Source organism: Pseudophryne corroboree, chromosome 8 (genome assembly GCF_028390025.1).
Source record: "Pseudophryne corroboree isolate aPseCor3 chromosome 8, aPseCor3.hap2, whole genome shotgun sequence".
In the NCBI taxonomy this organism is placed as follows: domain Eukaryota; kingdom Metazoa; phylum Chordata; class Amphibia; order Anura; family Myobatrachidae; genus Pseudophryne; species Pseudophryne corroboree.
The window spans coordinates 203,119,351-203,139,707 of NC_086451.1; positions in this window are offsets into that span (position 1 = coordinate 203,119,351).

Genomic DNA, 20,357 nt, shown 5'->3' on the forward strand with positions numbered 1-20,357 from the left:
GCCACTCCTAGGTGGGCCAGGTGTTTGTGTCGGCCACTTGGGTCGCTTAGATTAGCCATACAGCGACCTTGGTGCACCTCTTTTTTTCTTTGCATCATGTGCTGTTTGGGGACTATTTTTTAAATCTGCCATCCTGTCTGACACTGCAGTGCCACTCCTAGATGGGCCAGGTGTTTGTGTCGGCCACTTGGGTCGCTTAGCTTAGTCACACAGCTACCTCATTGCACCTCTTTTTTTCTTTGCATAATGTGCTGTTTAGGAAATATTTTTTAAATCTTCCATCCTGTCTGACACTGCAATGCCACTCCTAGATGGGCCAGGTGTTTGTGTCAGCCACTTGGGTCACTTAGCTTAGTCACACAGCTACCTCATTGCACCTCTTTTTTTCTTTGCATCATGTCCTGTTTGGGGACTATTTTTTAAATCTGCCATCCTGTCTGACACTGCAGTGCCACTCCTAGATGGGCCAGGTGTTTGTGTCGGCCACTTTGGTCGCTTAGCTTAGCCATCCAGCGACATTGGTGCACCTCTTTTTTTCCCTGCATCATGTGCTGTTTGGGGACTATTTTTTAAATCTGCCATCCTGTCTGACACTGCAGTGCCACTCCTAGATGGGCCAGGTGTTTGTGTCGGCCACTTGGGTCGTTTAGCTTAGTCACACAGCTACCTCATTGCACCTCTTTTTTTCTTTGCATCATGTCCTGTTTGGGGACTATTTTTTAAATCTGCCATCCTGTCTGACACTGCAGTGCCACTCCTAGATGGGCCAGGTGTTTGTGTCGGCCACTTTGGTCGCTTAGCTTAGCCATCCAGCGACATTGGTGCACCTCTTTTTTTCCCTGCATCATGTGCTGTTTGGGGACTATTTTTTAAATCTGCCATCCTGTCCGACACTGCAGTGCCACTCCTAGATGGGCCAGGTGTTTGTGTCGGCCACTTTGGTCGCTTAGCTTAGCCATCCAGCGACATTGGTGCACCTCTTTTTGTCTTTGCATCATGTGCTGTTTGGGGACTATTTTTTAAATCTGCCATCCTGTCTGACACTACAGTGCCACTCCTAGAAGGGCCAGGTGTTTGTTCGGCCACTTGGGACACTTAGCTTAGCCATCCAGCGACCTTGGTGCACCTCTTTTTTTCTTTGCATCATGTGCTGTTTGGGGACTATTTTTTAAATTTGCCATCCTGTCTGACACTGCAGTGCCACTCCTACATGGGCCAGGTGTTTGTGTCGGCCACTTGGGTCGCTTAGCTTAGTCACACAGCTACCTCATTGCACCTCTTTTTTTCTTTGCATCATGTGCTGTTTGGGGACTATTTTTTAAATCTGCCATCCTGTCTGACACTGCAGTGCCACTCCTAGATGGGCCAGGTGTTTGTGTCGGCCACTTGGGTCGTTTAGCTTAGTCACACAGCTACCTCATTGCACCTCTTTTTTTCTTTGCATCATGTGCTGTTTGGGGACTATTTTTTAAATCTGCCATCCTGTCTGACACTGCAGTGCCACTCCTAGATGGGCCAGGTGTTTGTGTCGGCCACTTGGGTCGTTTAGCTTAGTCACACAGCTACCTCATTGCACCTCTTTTTTTCTTTGCATCATGTGCTGTTTGGGGACTATTTTTTAAATCTGTCATCCTGTCTGACACTGCAGTGCCACTCCTAGATGGGCCAGGTGTTTGTGTCGGCCACTTAGGTCGCTTAGCTTAGTCACACAGCTACCTCATTGCACCTCTTTTTTTCTTTGCATCATGTGCTGTTTGGGGACTATTTTTTAAACCTGCCATCCTGTCTGACACTGCAGTGCCACTCCTAGAAGGGCCAGGTGTTTGTGTCGGCCACTTGGGTCACTTATACCCCTTTTACATTCGCATGAAAATCCCGGGATATTGCACGTGAACGCGCATCATCCCGGGATTTTTGTCAGTGTGAAAGGGTACAGGGACAATTTCCCGGGTCGAGCATCCCGGGATTTCAACCCTGGTCTCGACCAGGGTTGGTCCCGGGACCGTCCTGGGAAGCTGGGTAGTGTGAAAGGGCCCGTCCCGGGATTCACTACCCGGGACTGTTAAAAGGCCTCAGATTGGAGCTTTCATGGGCTCAGAAAAGATGATGTCATCTTTCAGAGCCCTGGGGAGCGTCCTTGATGCGTGTGAGGAAGGCAGCATGGCGACCTGGACAGACCAGGAGGTTAGAGAGTTGCTGAGCATTAGGGCAGAGGAGGAAATAATGAGGCAGATCACAGGCACAGTTAAAGATGCAGTGATTTATAAAAACATCTCCAAGATGCTGGAAGCCAGGGGAATCATCCGCACACAGCAGCAAGTGTTAAACAAAATGAAAACTCTTAAAAAGCAGTTCCTGAAGGTGCATGACAACAACAGGAAAAAGAGCGGTGTTGGCCGTATCGACTGGCAGTACTATGACATCTGCGCCAATATCTATAGAAACACAGCTATATGCAGTCCGGTGAGTCTGTCTTCCAGTTCACAGTACACTGCTACAGAAGGCACTCCAGAAGAGACACAGACAAGCAGTGACGTCTGTCCGTCATCCCCATTGTTAATTGACGACACACCTGAGGACAGCGACACATCCTCCCAGCCGTCCATAAACACATCCAGAAACGACGACAGCATAACTGCAACCATTGAAGACGTCGTGGAAGCTCAGACCAGTGACAGTGGGACTGTACAAAGTGCCGTCACCGTCACCCCAACTTTACAGAAAAACAGTAAGTACATGTTTACTCAGAGCACAAATCCACAATTGTTAATCATCCGGTTATGTGTGTAGTATGAGTGGCCAGTGTGGCGGCAGCGTGGCGAGCGCAAATGAGCCCCTTGCAGGATCACTGCGCTCAGCACGCTGCTGGCACGGTGGCACGCTTTGCAATTTCTGCCCCCACCCAGGGGGGCTTTGCATTTTTATAAATAGTTCAATGTTGCAGAGTAGCTAGTGTGTAGGTGGATTAATGCCACAAACACATGTTTGCTAACGCTGCTATTTTTATATACGCTCATTTTGTATTTCTTCTCTTCACAGTTTACACCGTACCGCCTAGAAGGAAGAAACTGAACAGAGCGGAGCAAGTGGCTAAAGCCATGTCAAATGTCCTTGTTGAGCAACTCCGAGAGATGGACGCTACAATGTCCGCACAGGAGGATGCAAGGCTCGACAGGTTTCTAGAGGCAGAACGCCAAATGCATGATGCATTTCTTTCCCAAGTCATGACAATGCAGGAACGCATGAGTAGAGAGCAGTATGACCGCCACAGGGAATTGCACCAAATGAACATGGCGTTCTATGAGCGTATGACCAATACCTCAAGAGCACCAATCCAACACCACAACTCACAATACCCTGAGCATGGTTTTTCATCATTTAATCCTGGCCCATACTATGCCCCAAATACTGCACCATCTAGTGCGCTAAGCACAGAGTTTACTGTATTGCGCAATTTGCCGTGAAACACAGTGAATTTCTTATTGTTGTTATTTGTTGTTAAATAACCACAGTGTGGTCATTGTTTATGCACAACTGTTTGTGCCTTCTTTAATTTTTTTTCTATGTTCTGTTTTGTATAGTGTCTACATTAAAGCACTTTTTATTTATTTTTTACACAGTAATAATACACTGCAGGGACACTGTGGTTTATGGTTTTGTATCTACAAGCCTACCAGTGTTTTTTTTTTTTTTATGCCAATCAAAACTTGTTTGCAAATCTATGCATAACATTCCCATTTGTGCGTAACAGTAGACCATGTTTTCAGTGTTTTCTACATTGTTTCTGCATATATACAAAGTTTGTGGCAATGTGTTTTTTTTTGGAAAATCATAAATATTGAAACCAAAGATCAAAGGTGGAATACAAAATAAAAAAAACGTAATTCACCAAACATGTGCTGATTCTTAAACACTATTGTACCAGTGCTGCAAGGTTGGACGTAATAGTGTGGCGTATTTGTTCTGCAGCGGAGTTTGAGGCAGTCCCAAACAAAGCACCTTCCACATGTGGGTTTATAACCTCAGGGTCCTGCACAGTCCACTCAGGAAGGAATAGCTCATTTTTCAGTTCACAGATGTTGTGCAGTATACAGCACGCAGCTACTACATTAGGCATATTCTTTAGGTCCACATCATTGCGCTTCATCAAACAACGCCATCTTCCTTTTAACCTGCCAAAGGCGTTCTCAACCACCATCCTTGCTGAACTCAGGGTGTGAGTATAGGTTTGTTGCTCTGGGGTTAACTGGACCTGTTGGGTGTAGCCTTTCATAATCCAGGGGCGTAAAGGGTATGCAGCATCCCCGATGATGTGGACAGGGATCTCCACCCCATTCACAATCTTTGCACACTCTTTGGGGTACTGCTTCTCCTCTACGATGTTGTACAGGTCAGAATTGGCAAGAACTCGGGAGTCATGAGATCGGCCTGGCCAGCCAATAAACACATCTAGGAAACTAAAGAACAGTAAAATTGAAAAAAGTTAGAATGTAAAACTCACACATGCAACTCATCCCACCACCCCAAAAATAAACACTTACCAATATTTGTGGTCCACAACAACCTGTAATATGATGGAGTGCCAGCCCTTCCTATTAAAATAGTCAGCATGGTTGTCACGTGGGGCAATAATGGGGATGTGTGTCCCATCAATCGCTCCTCCCCACTGCGGATAGCCTCGCTTCACAAATACTTTGATGGTATCCTGTAAGAGCTGTCCTTGTGGTAGAGATATGAAGCGCTTGTATAAGGTAGATACAATTTCTTTAGTCACCTGGTGGACTATGACACAGCAGGTGGAGATCGCAACACCGAACAAGCATGAGACTGAGCGGTACTCTCCTGGGGTAGCATACCACCACAAAGCAATAGCTAATCTCCTGCGTGCCTCGATGGGTCTCCTAAGCCTGGTGGTCTGCATGTCAAGTGCTGGGGTAAGTAATTCCAGGATGTAGTTAAAGGTTGCACGAGACACACGGAAGTTAGACATCCACTCCTCATCCTGGTAAGCTTCCACGGTCCTCCTAAAGGCTTCTCCGTGCCGGCGATCTCTGGACCAAAATGAGCGGTTAGGGCCCATACTCACGCTCAGGATGGTACTCATCCTGGATGATGAGGGCTCTCCTCCTGCGCAAATATTGGCGGCGACTAGCAGCCCTATCCAGCATAAATTGCGCCCTCCTCCTCCTCATAAAATATATGTGCAGTATACTGCACAGTGTGACAAGCTGCATCATGCTGTCAGTGGCTGTATGAAACATCTGCAAAGCAGAAAGAATCATGAGCTCAGGCATACACACTGGTACTCCGTCGGCCATGACTGCAGCAATGGTGTGAGCAGGCACCACCCCTCCCTTTGTTGACTAGTGTGACCTCATCTATGTGAGCCAGAAAAGGCCATTTCTAATGACATGCATATGCATTTGCAGGGATATCCCGGGATCAGTGTAAATGGGGCTGTCCCGGGTCGATCCCAGATCTTAGTGCAGTGTGAAAGGGGTCAGTCCCGGGAAGGCATCCTGGGACGCATCCAGGGAAGCATCCCGGGAGTGACCCGGGAGTGCGAGTGTAAAAGGGGTATTAGCTTAGCCATCCAGCGACCTTGGTGCACCTCTTTTTTTCTTTGCATCATGTGCTGTTTTGGGACTATTTTTTAAATCTGCCATCCTGTCTGACACTGCAGTGCCACTCCTAGATGGGCCAGGTGTTTGTGTCGGCCACTTGGGTCGCTTAGCTTAGTCACACAGCTACCTCATTGCACCTCTTTTTTTCTTTGCATCATGTGCTGTTTGGGGACTATTTTTTAAATTTGCCATCCTGTCTGACACTGCAGTGCCACTACTAGATGGGCCAGGTGTTTGTGTCGGCCACTTGGGTCGCTTAGCTTAGCCATCCAGCGACCTTGGTGCACCTCTTTTTTTCTTTGCATCATGTGCTGTTTGGGGACTATTTTTTAAATCTGCCATCCTGTCTGACACTGCAGTGCCACTACTACATGGGCCAGGTGTTTGTGTCGGCCACTTGGGTCGCTTAGCTTAGTCACACAGCTACCTCATTGCACCTCTTTTTTTCTTTGCATCATGTGCTGTTTGGGGACTATTTTTTAAATCTGCCATCCTGTCTGACACTGCAGTGCCACTCCTAAATGGGCCAGGTGTTTGTGTCGGCAACTTGGGTCGCTTAGCTTAGTCACACAGCTACCTCATTGCACCTCTTTTTTTCTTTGCATCATGTGCTGTTTGGGGACTATTTTTTAAATTTGCCATCCTATCTGACACTGCAGTGCCACTACTAGATGGGCCAGGTGTTTGTGTCGGCCACTTGGGTCGCTTAGCTTAGCCATCCAGCGACCTCGGTGCACCTCTTTTTTTCTTTGCATCATGTGCTGTTTGGGGACTATTTTTTAAATCTGCCATCCTGTCTGACACTGCAGTGCCACTACTACATGGGCCAGGTGTTTGTGTCGGCCACTTGGGTCGCTTAGCTTAGTCACACAGCTACCTCATTGCACCTCTTTTTTTCTTTGCATCATGTGCTGTTTGGGGACTATTTTTTAAATCTGCCATACTGTCTGACACTGCAGTGCCACTGCTAGATGGGCCAGGTGTTTGTGTCGGCCACTTGGGTCGCTTAGCTTAGTCACACAGCTACCTCATTGCACCTCTTTTTTTCTTTGCATCATGTGCTGTTTGGGGACTATTTTTTAAATCTGCCATCCTGTCTGACACTGCAGTGCCACTCCTAGAAGGGCCAGGTGTTTGTGTTGGCCACTTCGGTCACTTAGCTTAGCCATCCAGCGACCTTGGTGCACCTCTTTTTGTCTTTGCATCATGTGCTGTTTGGGGACTATTTTTTAAATCTGCCATCCTGTCTGACACTGCAGTGCCACTCCTAGATGGGCCAGGTGTTTGTGTCGGCCACTTGGGTCGCTTAGCTTAGCCATCCAGCGACATTGGTGCACCTCTTTTTTTCTCTGCATCATGTGCTGTTTGGGGACTATTTTTTAAATCTGCCATCCTGTCCGACACTGCAGTGCCACTCCTAGATGGGCCAGGTGTTTTTGTCGGCCACTTGGGTCGCTTAGCTTAGTCACACAGCTACCTCACTGCACCTCTTTTTTTTTTTGCATCATGTGCTGTTTGGGGACTATTTTTTAAATCTGCCATCCTGCCTGACACTGCAGTGCCACTCCTAGATGGGCCAGGTGTTTGTGTCGGCCACTTGGGTCGCTTAGCTTAGCCATCCAGCGACCTTGGTGCACCTCTTTTTTTCTTTGCATCATGTGCTGTTTGGGGACTATTTTTTAAATCTGCCATCCTGTCTGACACTGCAGTGCCACTCCTAGATGGGCCAGGTGTTTGTGTCAGCCACTTGGGTCGCTTAGCTTAGTCACACAGCTACCTCATTGCGCCTCTTTTTTTCTTTGCATCATGTGCTATTTGGGACTATTTTTTTGAAGTGCCATTCTATCTGACACTGCAGTGCCACTCCTAGATGGGCCAGGTGTTTGTGTTGGCCACTTGGGTCGCTTAGCTTAGTCATGCAGCGACCTCGGTGCAAATTTTTCGACTAAAAATAATAGTGTGAGGTGTTCAGAATAGACTGAAAATGAGTGGAAATTATGGTTATTGAGGTTAATAATACTATGGGATCAAAATGACCCCCAAATTCTATGATTTAAGCTTTTTTTGAGTTTTTGAATCAAAAACACTCCCGAATCCGACAAAAAATTTTCAGGGAAGTATTGCCAAAACGCGTCCGAATCCAAAACACGGCCGCAGATCCGAATCCAAAACCAAAACACAAAACCCGAAAAATTTCCGGTGCACATCACTAGTACAGAGCGGTGTAACTGCGAAACATGTGTCCTGACAAGCAGTATAGAGCATATAGAATAGTATATATATATTACTGTGTATGTATATATATATATATATATATATATATATATATCAGTACAGAGCGGTGTAATTGTGACACATGTGTCCTGACAAGCAGTATAGAAGCTATAGAATAGTATATATATATATCAGTACAGAGCGGTGTAAATGTGACACATGTGTCCTGACAAGCAGTATAGAAGCTATAGAATAGGATATATATTACCGTATATATATATATATATATATCTATATATCAGTACAGAGCGGTGTAACTGTGACATGTGTCCTGACAAGCAGTATAGAAGCTATAGAATAGTATATATATTACTGTGTGTATATATATATATATATATATATATCAGCACACAGAGCAGTGTAATTGTGACACATGTGTCCTGACAAGCAGTGTAGAAGCTAAAGAATAGTATATATATTATTACTGTATATATATATATATATATATATATATCAATATATCAGTACGGAGCGGTTTAACTGTGAAACATGTGTCCTGACAAGCAGTATAGAAGCTATAGAATAGTATATATATTACTGTATGTATATATATATATATATATATATATATATATATCAGTACACAGAGCAGTGTAACTGTGACACATGTGTCCTGACAAGCAGTATAGAAGCTATAGAATAGTATATATATTATTACTATATATATATATATATATATATATATATATATATCTCAATATATCAGTACAGAGCGGTGTAACTGTGAAACGTGTCCTGACAAGCAGTATAGAAGCTATAGAATAGTATATATATTACTGTATATATATATCAGTACAGAGCGGTGTAACTGTGACACGTGTCCTGACAAGCAGTATAGAAGCTATAGAATAGTGTATATATTACTGTATATATATATATATATATATATATCAGTACAGAGCGGTGTAACTGTGACACATGTGTCCTGACAAGCAGTATAGAAGCTATAGAATAGTATATATATTATTACTGTATATATATATCAGTACAGAGCAGTGTAACTGTGAAACAGGTGTCTTGACAAGCCGTATAGAAGCTATAGAATATTATATATATTACTGTATATATATATATATATCAGTACAGAGCGGTGTAACTGTGAAACATGAGTCCTGACAAGCAGTATAGAAGCTATAGAATAGTATATATAATATTACTGTATGTATATATCAGTACAGAGCGGTGTAACTGTGGAACATGTGTCCTGACAAGCAGTATAGAAGCTATAGAATAGTATATATATTACTGTATATATATATCAGTACAGAGCGGTGTAACTGGGACACATGTGTCCTGACAAGCAGTATAGAAGCTATAGAATAGTATATATATTACTGTATATATATATATATATATATATATATATATATATATATCAGTACAGAGTGGTGTAACTGTGAAACATGTGTCCTGACAAGCAGTATAGAAGCTATAGAATAGTATATATATTACTGTATATATATATATATATATATATCTATCAGTACAGAGCGGTGTAACTGTGACACGTGTCCTGACAAGCAGTATAGAAGCTATAGAATATTATATATATTACTTTATATATATATATATTCCATAGACAAAAAACCTTACGGTTTCACATGTCCCATTAAGGCTTCTTACACATGATCGCAATTTCAGAAACCTGTTGTAACTCTTCCACTCAAGCTACAAAAAGCAATGAAATTCGATCATTAAGGCTGACGCCTTAATGGACGTGTTCCTTGCGCAATACAGATATGGTATGCCATCACATCCTGTGGGTAAATGCAGATTCAGCACTCTCACAGAGTGAGATTGCTGTCACTCACACAATGGTGGAGCTGCTAATTCACACATGCAGTCTATGCAACTGAAGGTCTGAGCAGTTATGTAGTTCACCCATCCTGCTCAGGTTCCACAACCATCCCATTTGGTCACCACAACAATCCCACCTTGTTCCAACATCCTTCTCACTCCATACATCCATCTTAATTTAGTAGACACATTTAGCTCCCTCAAACATCTTAGTTAATTGCTAAAACTATAATATCCCATCTACGGTTTATGCTTCTACACTTACTTCCTCTATATGCTTCCATGCTGCTCTGTCTTCCCCAATCCCTACTGCTGTGTTCTCCCATAATAATAATAAATCTGCACCATCTGTCTTTCCCCATCTGTGCCTTGTCCATACCACCGTTTCCTTCTCTCTGCACTGCTCAGTGTTTCCCTCTTCAATGTCACTCTGTCTCCCCCCATACCTGCTATACTGTCTTCTCTCTCATCTGCACCAGATTTCTACCCATCCGTGCAAGTGTTTTCAACCCATCTGCATTGTTGACCCCCATCCGCACCACTCTGCCTCCCTTCCCATACATGCTGCTTAATCTCCCCCCATCCACACCACTCTTACCCCATTCATGTAGCGGACATCGCTGACATCCTGAAGGTAAGTATCAGGGTCACTGTTAGTGTTATGGCCCGGGGAAGGGGAAGTGTTAGCACTAGCCACCCCCCTCCGAGGATTAGGCCTAGCTGTCAAGCCCCAAGGATAGGTAAAATACTTACCCCCTCCAATATTGGGACTTTCTTCCCATCATCCATGCCACTGTCTATTTCCATCTGTACTGCTCTCACCCCTTTACATCTGTGCTGCTCTGTCCCACTCATCCACATGGCACTGTCCACCCATCCACACCGCTATGTCTTCCCACCATCTGTGCCACTGTCTTTTCCCCCATCTGCACCATTCTTTCTCCCATCTGTGCCACTCTTTCCCCATGTGTTGCACTCTGTCTTACCTCCTCCCGTCTGCACCACTGTTTTCTGTGTTTCTTTGTCCCCCAATCAGTGCTGCTTAGTCTTCCCCCTATCCACACATTTCTGTCCCCTCATCCATACTGCTCTGTCTCCTCCCCCCATTCACGCCAGTCTTACCTCATCCAAGAAGCTTTGTCTTCCACTCAGAGCCTCAGTTGCATAGACTGCATGTGTGTATTCCAATGAGCACACAAATCTGTGAATGAGCAGCTCACCATTGTGTGAGTGACAGCAATCTCACTCTGTGAGAGTGCTGAATCTGCACTTACCCACAGGCTTTGATGGCATACCATATCTGTATTGCGCAAGGAACACGTCCATTAAGGCGTCAGCCTTAATGATCGAATTTCATTGCTTTTTGTAGTTTGAGTGGAAGAGTTACAACAGGTTTCTGAAATTGCGATCATGTGTAAGAAGCCTTAATGGGACATGTGAAACCGTAAGGTTTTTTGTCTATGGAATTTCATAGCTTTTTTTCAATTTAATTTTTTAATTCAGAAATGTAAAAATTTCACTGTAAGAATAAACATTTGATTTTTTGAAATGTTTAATAAAAATGTTCGTATAACATCACTGTTCTGTGCAAAATGCAAAAAATAGGATTTTAATATCTACCGGTAAATCCTTTTCTCCTAGTCCGTAGAGGATGCTGGGGACTCCAAAAGGACCATGGGGTATAGACGGGATCCGCAGGAGACATGGGCACACTATAAGACTTTTATTGGGTGTGAACTGGCTCCTCCCTCTATGCCGCTCCCCCAGACCTCAGTTATAGGAACTGTGCCCAGGGGAGACGGACATTTCGAGGAAAAGGATTTTTGTTAAACTAAGGGTGAGATACATACCAGCTCACACCACAAACACACCATACAACTGGAATAGCATGAAATACCAGATAACAGTATGAACAAAAAAACAGCAACAAGCTGAACATAACCGATACACAACCATCGTGTTACCGAAAACAACAACCAACAATACAACTGCAAGTAACAGTACGCACTGGGATGGGCGCCCAGCAACCTCTACGGACTAGGAGAAAAGGATTTACCAGTAGGTATTAAAATCCTATTTTCTCTTACGTCCTAGAGGATGCTGGGGACTCCAAAAGGACCATGGGGTCTATACCAAAGCTCCAGACCGGGCGGGAAAGTGTGGACGACTCTGCAGCACTGACTGAGCAAACATGAGGTCCTCCTCAGCCAGGGTATCAAACTTATAGAACTTAGCAAAAGTGTTTGAACCCGACCAGCTGCTCGGCAAAGTTGAAGTGCCGAGACCCCTCGGGCAGCCGCCCAAGATGAGCCCACCTTCCTGGTAGAATGGGCCTTTACTGACTTCGGCAATGGCAACCCAGCAGAAGAATGAGCTTGCCGAATCGTATTACAAATCCAGCGTGCAATAGTCTGCTTGGAAGCAGGATTTCCAATCTTGTTGGAAGCATACAGGACAAACAGAACCTCCATTTTCCTAACAAGAGCCGTTCTGGCGACATAAATTTTCAAAGCTCTTACGACATCAAGAGATTTTGGGACTGCCACAGCATCCGTAGCCACAGGTACCACGATAGGTTGATTTATGTGAAACGAAGAAACCACCTTCAGCAGAAATTGTTGACGAGTCCTCAATTCCGCTCTGTCCACATGAAAAATCAAATATGTGCTCTTGTGAGACAAAGCCGCCAATTCTGACACTCGTCTGGTAGACGCCAAGGCCAAAAGCATGACCACTTTCCAAGTGAGAAACTTTAACTCAACCTTTCGCAAAGATTCAAACCAGTGAGACAAAAGAAACTGTAACACCACTTCAAGATCCCACGGTGCCACAGGTGGCACAAATGGAGGATGTATATGCAGCACTCCCTTCACAAAGGTCTGAACCTCAGGAAGGGCGACCAATTCTTTTTGAAAGAAAATAGATAAAGCTGAAATCTGCACTTTGATGGAACCCAATTTCAGGCCTGCATCCACTCCTGCCTGCAAAAAATGGAGGAAACGACCCAAGTGAAACTCCTCCGTAGGAGCTGTTTTGGTTTCACACCACGACACATATTTTCTCCAAATACGGTGATAATCTTTCGCCGTGACCTACTTTCTAGCCTTAAGGAGAGTGGGGATGACTTCCCCGGGAATACCTTTACGAGCTAGGATTTGGCGTTCAACCTCCACGCCGTCAAACGCAGCCGCGGTAAGTCCGAAAACACGCATGGCCCCTGCAGTAACCGGTCCTCTCTGTGAGGAAGCGGCCAAGGATCTTCTATGAGCAATTCCTGAAGATCCGGATACCAGGCCCTCCGTGGCCAATCTGGAACGACAAGCACTGCCGGAACCCTTGTTCGTCTTATGATCCTCAACACTTTTGGAATGAGAGGAAGTGGAGGGAACACATATATCGACCGAAACACCCACAGAGTTACCAGGGCGTCCACTGCACTGGCTTGGGGGTTCCTTGACCTGGAACAATACCTCGGAAGCTTCTTGTTGAGGCGAGACGCCATCATGTCTATTTGAGGAATTCCCCAACATCTTGTCACTTCTGCAAATACCTCTTGATTGAAGAACCCACTCTCCCGGATGGAGATCGTGTCTGCTGAGGAAGTCTGCTTCCCAGTTGTCCACGCCCGGAAGGAAGACTGCTGACAGAGCGCTCACGTGCTGTTCCGCCCAGTGGAGAACTCTTGTGGCCTCCACCATCGCCGCTCTGCTCTTTGTTCTGCCCTGGCGGTTTACGTACGCCACCACTGTTACGTTGTCCGACTGAATCAGGACAGGTAGACCTCGAAGGTGTTCAGCTTGCAGAAGGCTGTTGTAAATGGCTCTTAACTCCAGAACATTTATGTGGAGACAAGTTTCCTGGCTTGACCATTTTCCCTGGAAACTTCTTCCTTGTGTGACTGCTCCCCAGCCTCGGAGACTTGCATCCGTGGTCAGCAGGACCCAATCCTGGATCCCGAACTTGCGTCCCTCTAGAAGGTGAGAACTTTCTTCTGGCTTCTGTGAGGGGGGTGACGGCGCGGCTCCGGGAACAAGCAGCTAGGCGCACCAAGTGATCAACCCTCTGGAGCTAATAGTGTCCAGTAGCCTAAGAAGCAGAGCCCTTAACTCAGAAGAAGTAGGTCTGACTTCTCTCCCCTCAGTCCCACGAAGCAGAGAGCCTGTAGCCAGCAGGTCTCCTTGAAAATAAAAAAGCCTAACATAAAGTCTTTCCAGAGAAACAGTAGAGCTCCCCTAGTGTGTGTCCAGTCTCTCCTGGGCACAGACTCTAACTGAGGTCTGGGGGAGGGGCATAGAGGGAGGAGCCAGTTCACACCCAGTAAAAGTCTTATAGTGTGCCCATGTCTTCTGCGGATCCCGTCTATACCCCATGGTCTTTTTGGAGTCCCCAGCATCCTCTAGGACGTAAGAGAAATTATTTTATTTACTATACAGAATTATTATACTTTTAGCTTTGGTCAAAATACTTTGCTGCCTTTGCAGATGATGCAGGGAGGGGGTAGGCGGCAGCAGCCTGTGACTGAGGCTGGAGGCATGTGTGAAATGCATTGCGTGTACGTGTGTGTGTGTGTCAGGTGCGTGCTTATATATATATGTGTGTGGGTCAGGTACTGCGTGTATATATATATCTGTGTGTTTCAGGTGCTGTGCGTATATATATATATATATATATATATATATATGTGTTTCAGGTGCCGTGCCTATATATGTGTGTGTCAGGTGGCGCGCATATATATGTGTGTGTCAGTTGGCGCACATATATATGTGTGTGTCAGTTGGCGCGCATATATGTGTCAGGTGGCGCGCATATGTGTGTATTTCAGGGACTGCGTGTGTGTGTGTCAGGTGCCGCGCATGTACATATGCCCATGTTTGTGAGTGGTGCCGTCGCACTTGTATGTGTGTGTCAGGTGCCATGCGTGTATATGTGTGTGTTTGATAAATGATACATCTGTGTATATGTGCCAGGTGCTGTGTAAATGCTACACGTGTGTCAGGTGCTGTGCATATATATGATTGTTTCAGGTACTGCGTGTATAGCTGTGTGTGTCAGGTGCTGTGTGTTTATATGTGTGTGTGGTGCCGCGCGTGTACGTGTGTGTGTGAGACGTGCCGCGTGTGTGTCAGGTGTCGCACGTGTACGTACACGTGTGTGTAATTTGTGTGAAGTGCCACATGTTTGCCAGGTGCCATGCATGTATATGTGTGTTATGTGTGTGTGCCAAGTACTGCGTGTGTATATTAGTGCATCCGATGCTGTGCCTGTATATGTGTGTGGTGCTGCGTGTGTATGCATCAGTTGCCACACGCAGGTGTGTCAGGTGTTGTGCGTGTATATATGTTTGTGTAAGGTGTTGTGCATGTATGTGTGTGTCAGGTCCTGCGTGTATGTGTGTGTGTGTTAGGTTTTGTGCATGTATATGTGTGTGTCAGGTCCTGCGCATGTATGTGTGTGTGTCAGGTGCTGCCCATGTATGTTTGTTTAATGCTATGTCTGTGTATATGTGCATGTGTGCCAGGTGCTGCGTAAATGCTACGTGTGTGTGTGTGTGTGTGTGTGTGTGTGTGTGTCAGATGCTGCACATATATATGATTGTTTCAGGTACTGCGTGTATATATGTGTGTCAGGTGCTGCGCATGTATGTGTCTGTGTCAGGTGCTGCGCATGTATATATATGTGTGTGTGTGTGTGTGTGTCAGGTGCTGCGTATCACTGACCTGGTTTGGGAGTGTTGTGGACTCGGGACTTCTTCCGATGACCGGGAAGAGGAACCGCCACTGGGTCGTAGTAGAGATGGCCGGATGTAGGTCTTCCTCATGCAGGACTAAGACGGCAGGCGGGAGGCCCAGAGGAATTCTTGAAGGTCTCCTGTAAGACAAGACTTGTAGAAATACTGAAGGCTGGGGTACTGAGATATTGGAGACACTGTGGTATTGGAGGCACTGAGGTGCTGGGAGTACAGGGAGTGCAGGGAGGCCCTTGGAGGCACGGAGGTGCTTGGAGGCACGGAGGTGCTTGGGGGCACGGAGGTGTTTGGAGACACCGAGGTGTTTGGAGGGATGAGGTGCTTGGAGGCACGAGGTGCTTGGAGACACGGAGGTAACTGGAGGCACGGAGGTGCTTGGAGGCACGGAGGTGTTTGGAGACACCGAGGTGTTTGGAGGGATGAGGTGCTTGGAGGCACGAGGTGCTTGGAGACACGGAGGTAACTGGAGGCACGGAGGTGCTTGGAGGCACGGAGGTGCTTGGAGGCACAGAGGTGCTTGGAGGCACAGAGGTGCTTGGAGGCACGAGGTGCTTGGAGGCACGAGGTGCTTGTAGGCACGGAGATAATTGGAGGCACGGAGATAATTGGAGGCACGGAGGTAATTGGAGGCACGGAGGTAATTGGAGGCACAGAGATAATTGGAGGCACGGAGGTGCTTGTAGGCACGGAGATAATTGGAGGCACGGAGATAATTGGAGGCACGGAGGTAATTGGAGGCACGGAGGTAATTGGAGGCACAGAGATAATTGGAGGCACGTAGGTGCTTGGAGGCTCAGGATGCTTGGAGGCACAGGATGCTTGGAGGCACAGGATGCTTGGAGGCACAGGATGCTTGGAGGGACGAGGGAGCTCTGGAATCACAGCTTCCGCAGGAGAAACGAAGATACTCAGGCACCGGATCTCTGCCTGGTATCTGATTTTAAATTCCCCGCCCTAGCCTGATTGGCGGAGCAGGCAGGTGACGTCAGACCTGCTCCGCCTCCTTGCCCTCGCTTGTGATGGCGGCGTCCTTGCTTCCGGGAAGCCGCCGGAGAGCAGCGCCGACCCGCCGCTGAAGCCGGAGACCGTCAGGGGAAGAGAGGCGCCGGGCAGACCAGGCCACCCGCAGGGACAAGCGCGGTCGCCGCTGCCCGAGGTTCGTGACAGTACCCCCTCCTCCAGGAGTGGCCCCTGGACACTTCCCGGGCTTAGTCGGATGTCTGGAGTGGAAGATCCGAATCAGACGAGGAGCCGTTACTTCAGTAGCCCCAATCCAACTTCTCTCCTCAGGACCATAACCCTTCCAGTCCACCAAGTACTGTAATTTTTTATGAAGATAACGAGAGTCAAGAATAGCTTTGATTTCAAACTCCGCTCCAGCTTCTGCCACTACGGACGTTGGCCTAGGGAGTGCTGAGTGGAACCGATTCAGAATGAGGGGACGGAGTAGAGAAACATGAAAGGCGTTAGGTATTCGAAGATGGGCAGGCAAACCCAGTTTACAGACCACAGGATTTAAGACTTGTAGCACAGGGTAAGGACCGATGAACCTTGGAGCGAATTTCATGGTGGGCACCTTCAACCGGAGATTCCGTGTGGACAGCCATACCCTGTCCCCAACTTTATATTGAGGTGCGGCTTGCCGTTTCTTATCTGCGAAGAACTTGTACCGAACAGAAACCTGCTTATGATTAGCATGAACCTTTCTCCAAATTTGTCCAAAGTGTCGTAGAGTGGACACTACAGCAGGAACCTCTATTATCGGAAGGCTTGGAAATTCCGGAACACGGGGATGGAACCCGTAGTTGACAAAAAATGGTGATTCCCCAGTGGAAGAATGAAACAAATGGTTATGGGCAAACTCCGCCCAAGGCAACAACTCCACCCAGTTGTCCTGTGAAGGAGAGAGATACAAACGAAGAAAAGTCTCTAGATCTTGATTGACTCGTTCCATTTGCCCATTAGTTTGGGGATGATAAGCAGACGAAAACTTAAGTTTAATGTGTAGAGTTGAACAAAGGGCTTTCCAAAACCTGGCGGTGAACTGTACTCCACGGTCAGAAACAATCTCTTGTGGCAACCCATGCAAACGAAAATGTTCTCGGATAAACAATAGAGCCAGTTTCGGTGCTGTCGGGAGACCAGTCAAGGGCACAAAGTGTGCCATCTTCGAAAAACGGTCAACGATAACCCAAACGGTGTTGCAACCCTTGGAACAGGGCAAGTCAGTGATGAAGTCCATGGAAATGTGAGTCCAGGGTCTCACAGGGATAGGCAGAGGACGAAGTAACCCTGCAGGAGGCAGACGAGGAGATTTATGTTGTGTACATTGGGGACACGAATTAACGCAATCTTGTACATCCTTCCTCATGGTGTTCCACCAGTAAGACCTTTGCAGAAACTTGTACATCTTCTGAGCACCGGGATGACCGGAAAACTTGGAGTTATGGGCCCACAGTAGTATTCCTGGGCGGAATCTAGCTGGCACGGACATTCTTCCAGGAGGAGGAGCTGGAGTAGTTAAGCAGCAGAGATAGAAACTGGATTCAGAATTAAACCCCGCTCCGGAGGTTCATCCTCGTCTGTGGGAACTTGTGAACGAGAAAGCGCATCTGCTTTAATATTGAGAGTCCCGGCCCGGTACTTGATAATGAACGAGAATCGGGAAAAGAAAAGTGCCCATCTCGCCTGGCGAGGATTCAAGCATTGTGCGGATTTGATGTACAGCAAATTCTTGTGATCCGTGTAGATGGTAAACACATGTTTAGCCCCTTCTAGAAGATATCTCCATTCTTCCAAGGCAGATTTGATTGCCAAGAGTTCCTGGTCTCCAATAGTGTAATTTCGTTCGGCTGGAGAGAATTTACGAGAATGGAAGCCACACGGATGTAATTTTTTATCAGAGGAATACTGGGAGAGAACAGCCCCAACCCCGACTGAAGATGCATCAACTTCTAAGAAGAAGGGTTCCTCGAAATTTGGTTGTTGGAGAACTGGAGCCATCATGAAAGCTAACTTTAAGCGAGAAAAAGCTACAATGGCTTCCGGAGGCCACAAACTAGGATTAGAACCCTTCCTCGTCAGGGCAGTAATGGGCGCAACAATGGTGGAGAAACCCTTAATGAATTTCCTGTAGTAGTTCGCAAAGCCCAGGAACCTTTGTATTGTTTTCAGGGAAAGAGGCTGAGTCCAGTCACGAATGGCCGACAACTTTTCCGGATCCATGCGAAGCTCCGTCCCCGAGATGACATAACCGAGGAACGGAATAGATGTTACTTCAAAGGTACATTTGGAAAGCTTGGCGTAGAGATGATTCTCTCGTAAACGGTGTAGCACCTCTTTGACTTGAGTCCTGTGTTCGACAAGATTCTTGGAAAAAATCAGTATGTCGTCCAGATATACCACAACGCTCTGATACAGCATATCACGAAAGATTTCGTTGACGAACCCCTGGAAAACCGCGGGAGCATTACTAAGACCAAACGGCATCACCAAGTATTCGTAATGCCCATCTCGGGTATTAAAGGCAGTCTTCCATTCATCCCCCTCTCGGATGCGTATAAGATTGTAAGCTCCTCTCAAGTCGAGTTTTGAAAAAATGCGGGCACCACGAACCCTATCAAATAACTCTGTGATTAGTGGCAAGGGGTATTTATTCTTAATAGTAATGTCGTTTAGGCCGCGGTAGTCGATGCATGGTCTCAACCCCCCGTCCTTTTTCTTCACGAAAAAGAAGCCTGCACCGGCAGGGGAGGAAGAGGGGCGAATGAATCCCTTGAGCATATTGGACTTAATATACTCCGACATGGCTTGAGTCTCGGGAAGAGACAGAGGATATGTGCGACCACGAGGTGGCGTCTTCCCTGGGACAAGGTCAATAGGGCAGTCCCAAGGCCTGTGAGGTGGTAACAGGTCAGCAGCTTGTTCCGAAAATACGTCCTTGTACCCTTGATATGCCTCCGGAATGTGCTCTTCATCCGTTTTGGAGGTAACACGGAGCGGACAAACAGGAGTAAGACAATTAGTGTGACAAAAGGGACTCCAGGACAGAATTTGTGACGACTTCCAGTCGATGTGGGGATTATGACTTTTCAGCCAAGGCATTCCAAGAACCAGATCATGAGGCATTTCTGGGATTACCAAGAGTTCCAAATCTTCCTGATGTAGAGCCCCGACCTGCAGCTTAACTGGCCCCGTGCGCCACATTATAAGACCTTTGGAAATTCTAGTCCCGTTGATAGCCGTCAGTGAAATTGGCCGCTCGATAGGCCGTAACTTTAAACCCAAACTTTGGGCACAGAAAGAAGAAACGAAGTTCCCTGCAGCTCCGGAATCCAATAGGGCTTCACAAGACCTGGAGACTGAATTGGAGACTAGAGTTACTGGAAGCAAGCAGTCCGAAGTTGGAGAAGCTTTTGTCGTAACTCCCAGCTTGACTCCTCCGGAACAAGCTAGGCCTGCCCGTTTCCCGGACGGGCTTTACAAGATTTAAGAAAATGATCTGCGGCTCCACAGTAAAGGCAGAGTTTACCCTCACGACGACGCTGTCGTTCTTCCGGAGACAGTCGGGAGCGGTTAATTTGCATGGGCTCATCTGAGCTGGGTGAGGCCACCGGCCTAGGAGTAGGATTCCGGAACCTGGAACGATCCGAACGGCTACGTTCTCTTCCACGCTCCTGCATCCGAAGATCCACCTTGACGCAAAGGGAAATCAAATCTTCTAATGGATCCGGCAGATCTCTAGTAACCAGCTCATCTTTCAGCCGGTCGGAAAGACCGTTCCAGAAGGCAGCTCTCAGGGCGTCATTATTGCAGCGTAGTTCGGAAGCAATGGTCTGGAAATGAACCACGTACTGGCCCACGGAACGGGCGCCCTGCCGAACACGGAGCAAATCGGAAGAAGCAGTGGTCATTCT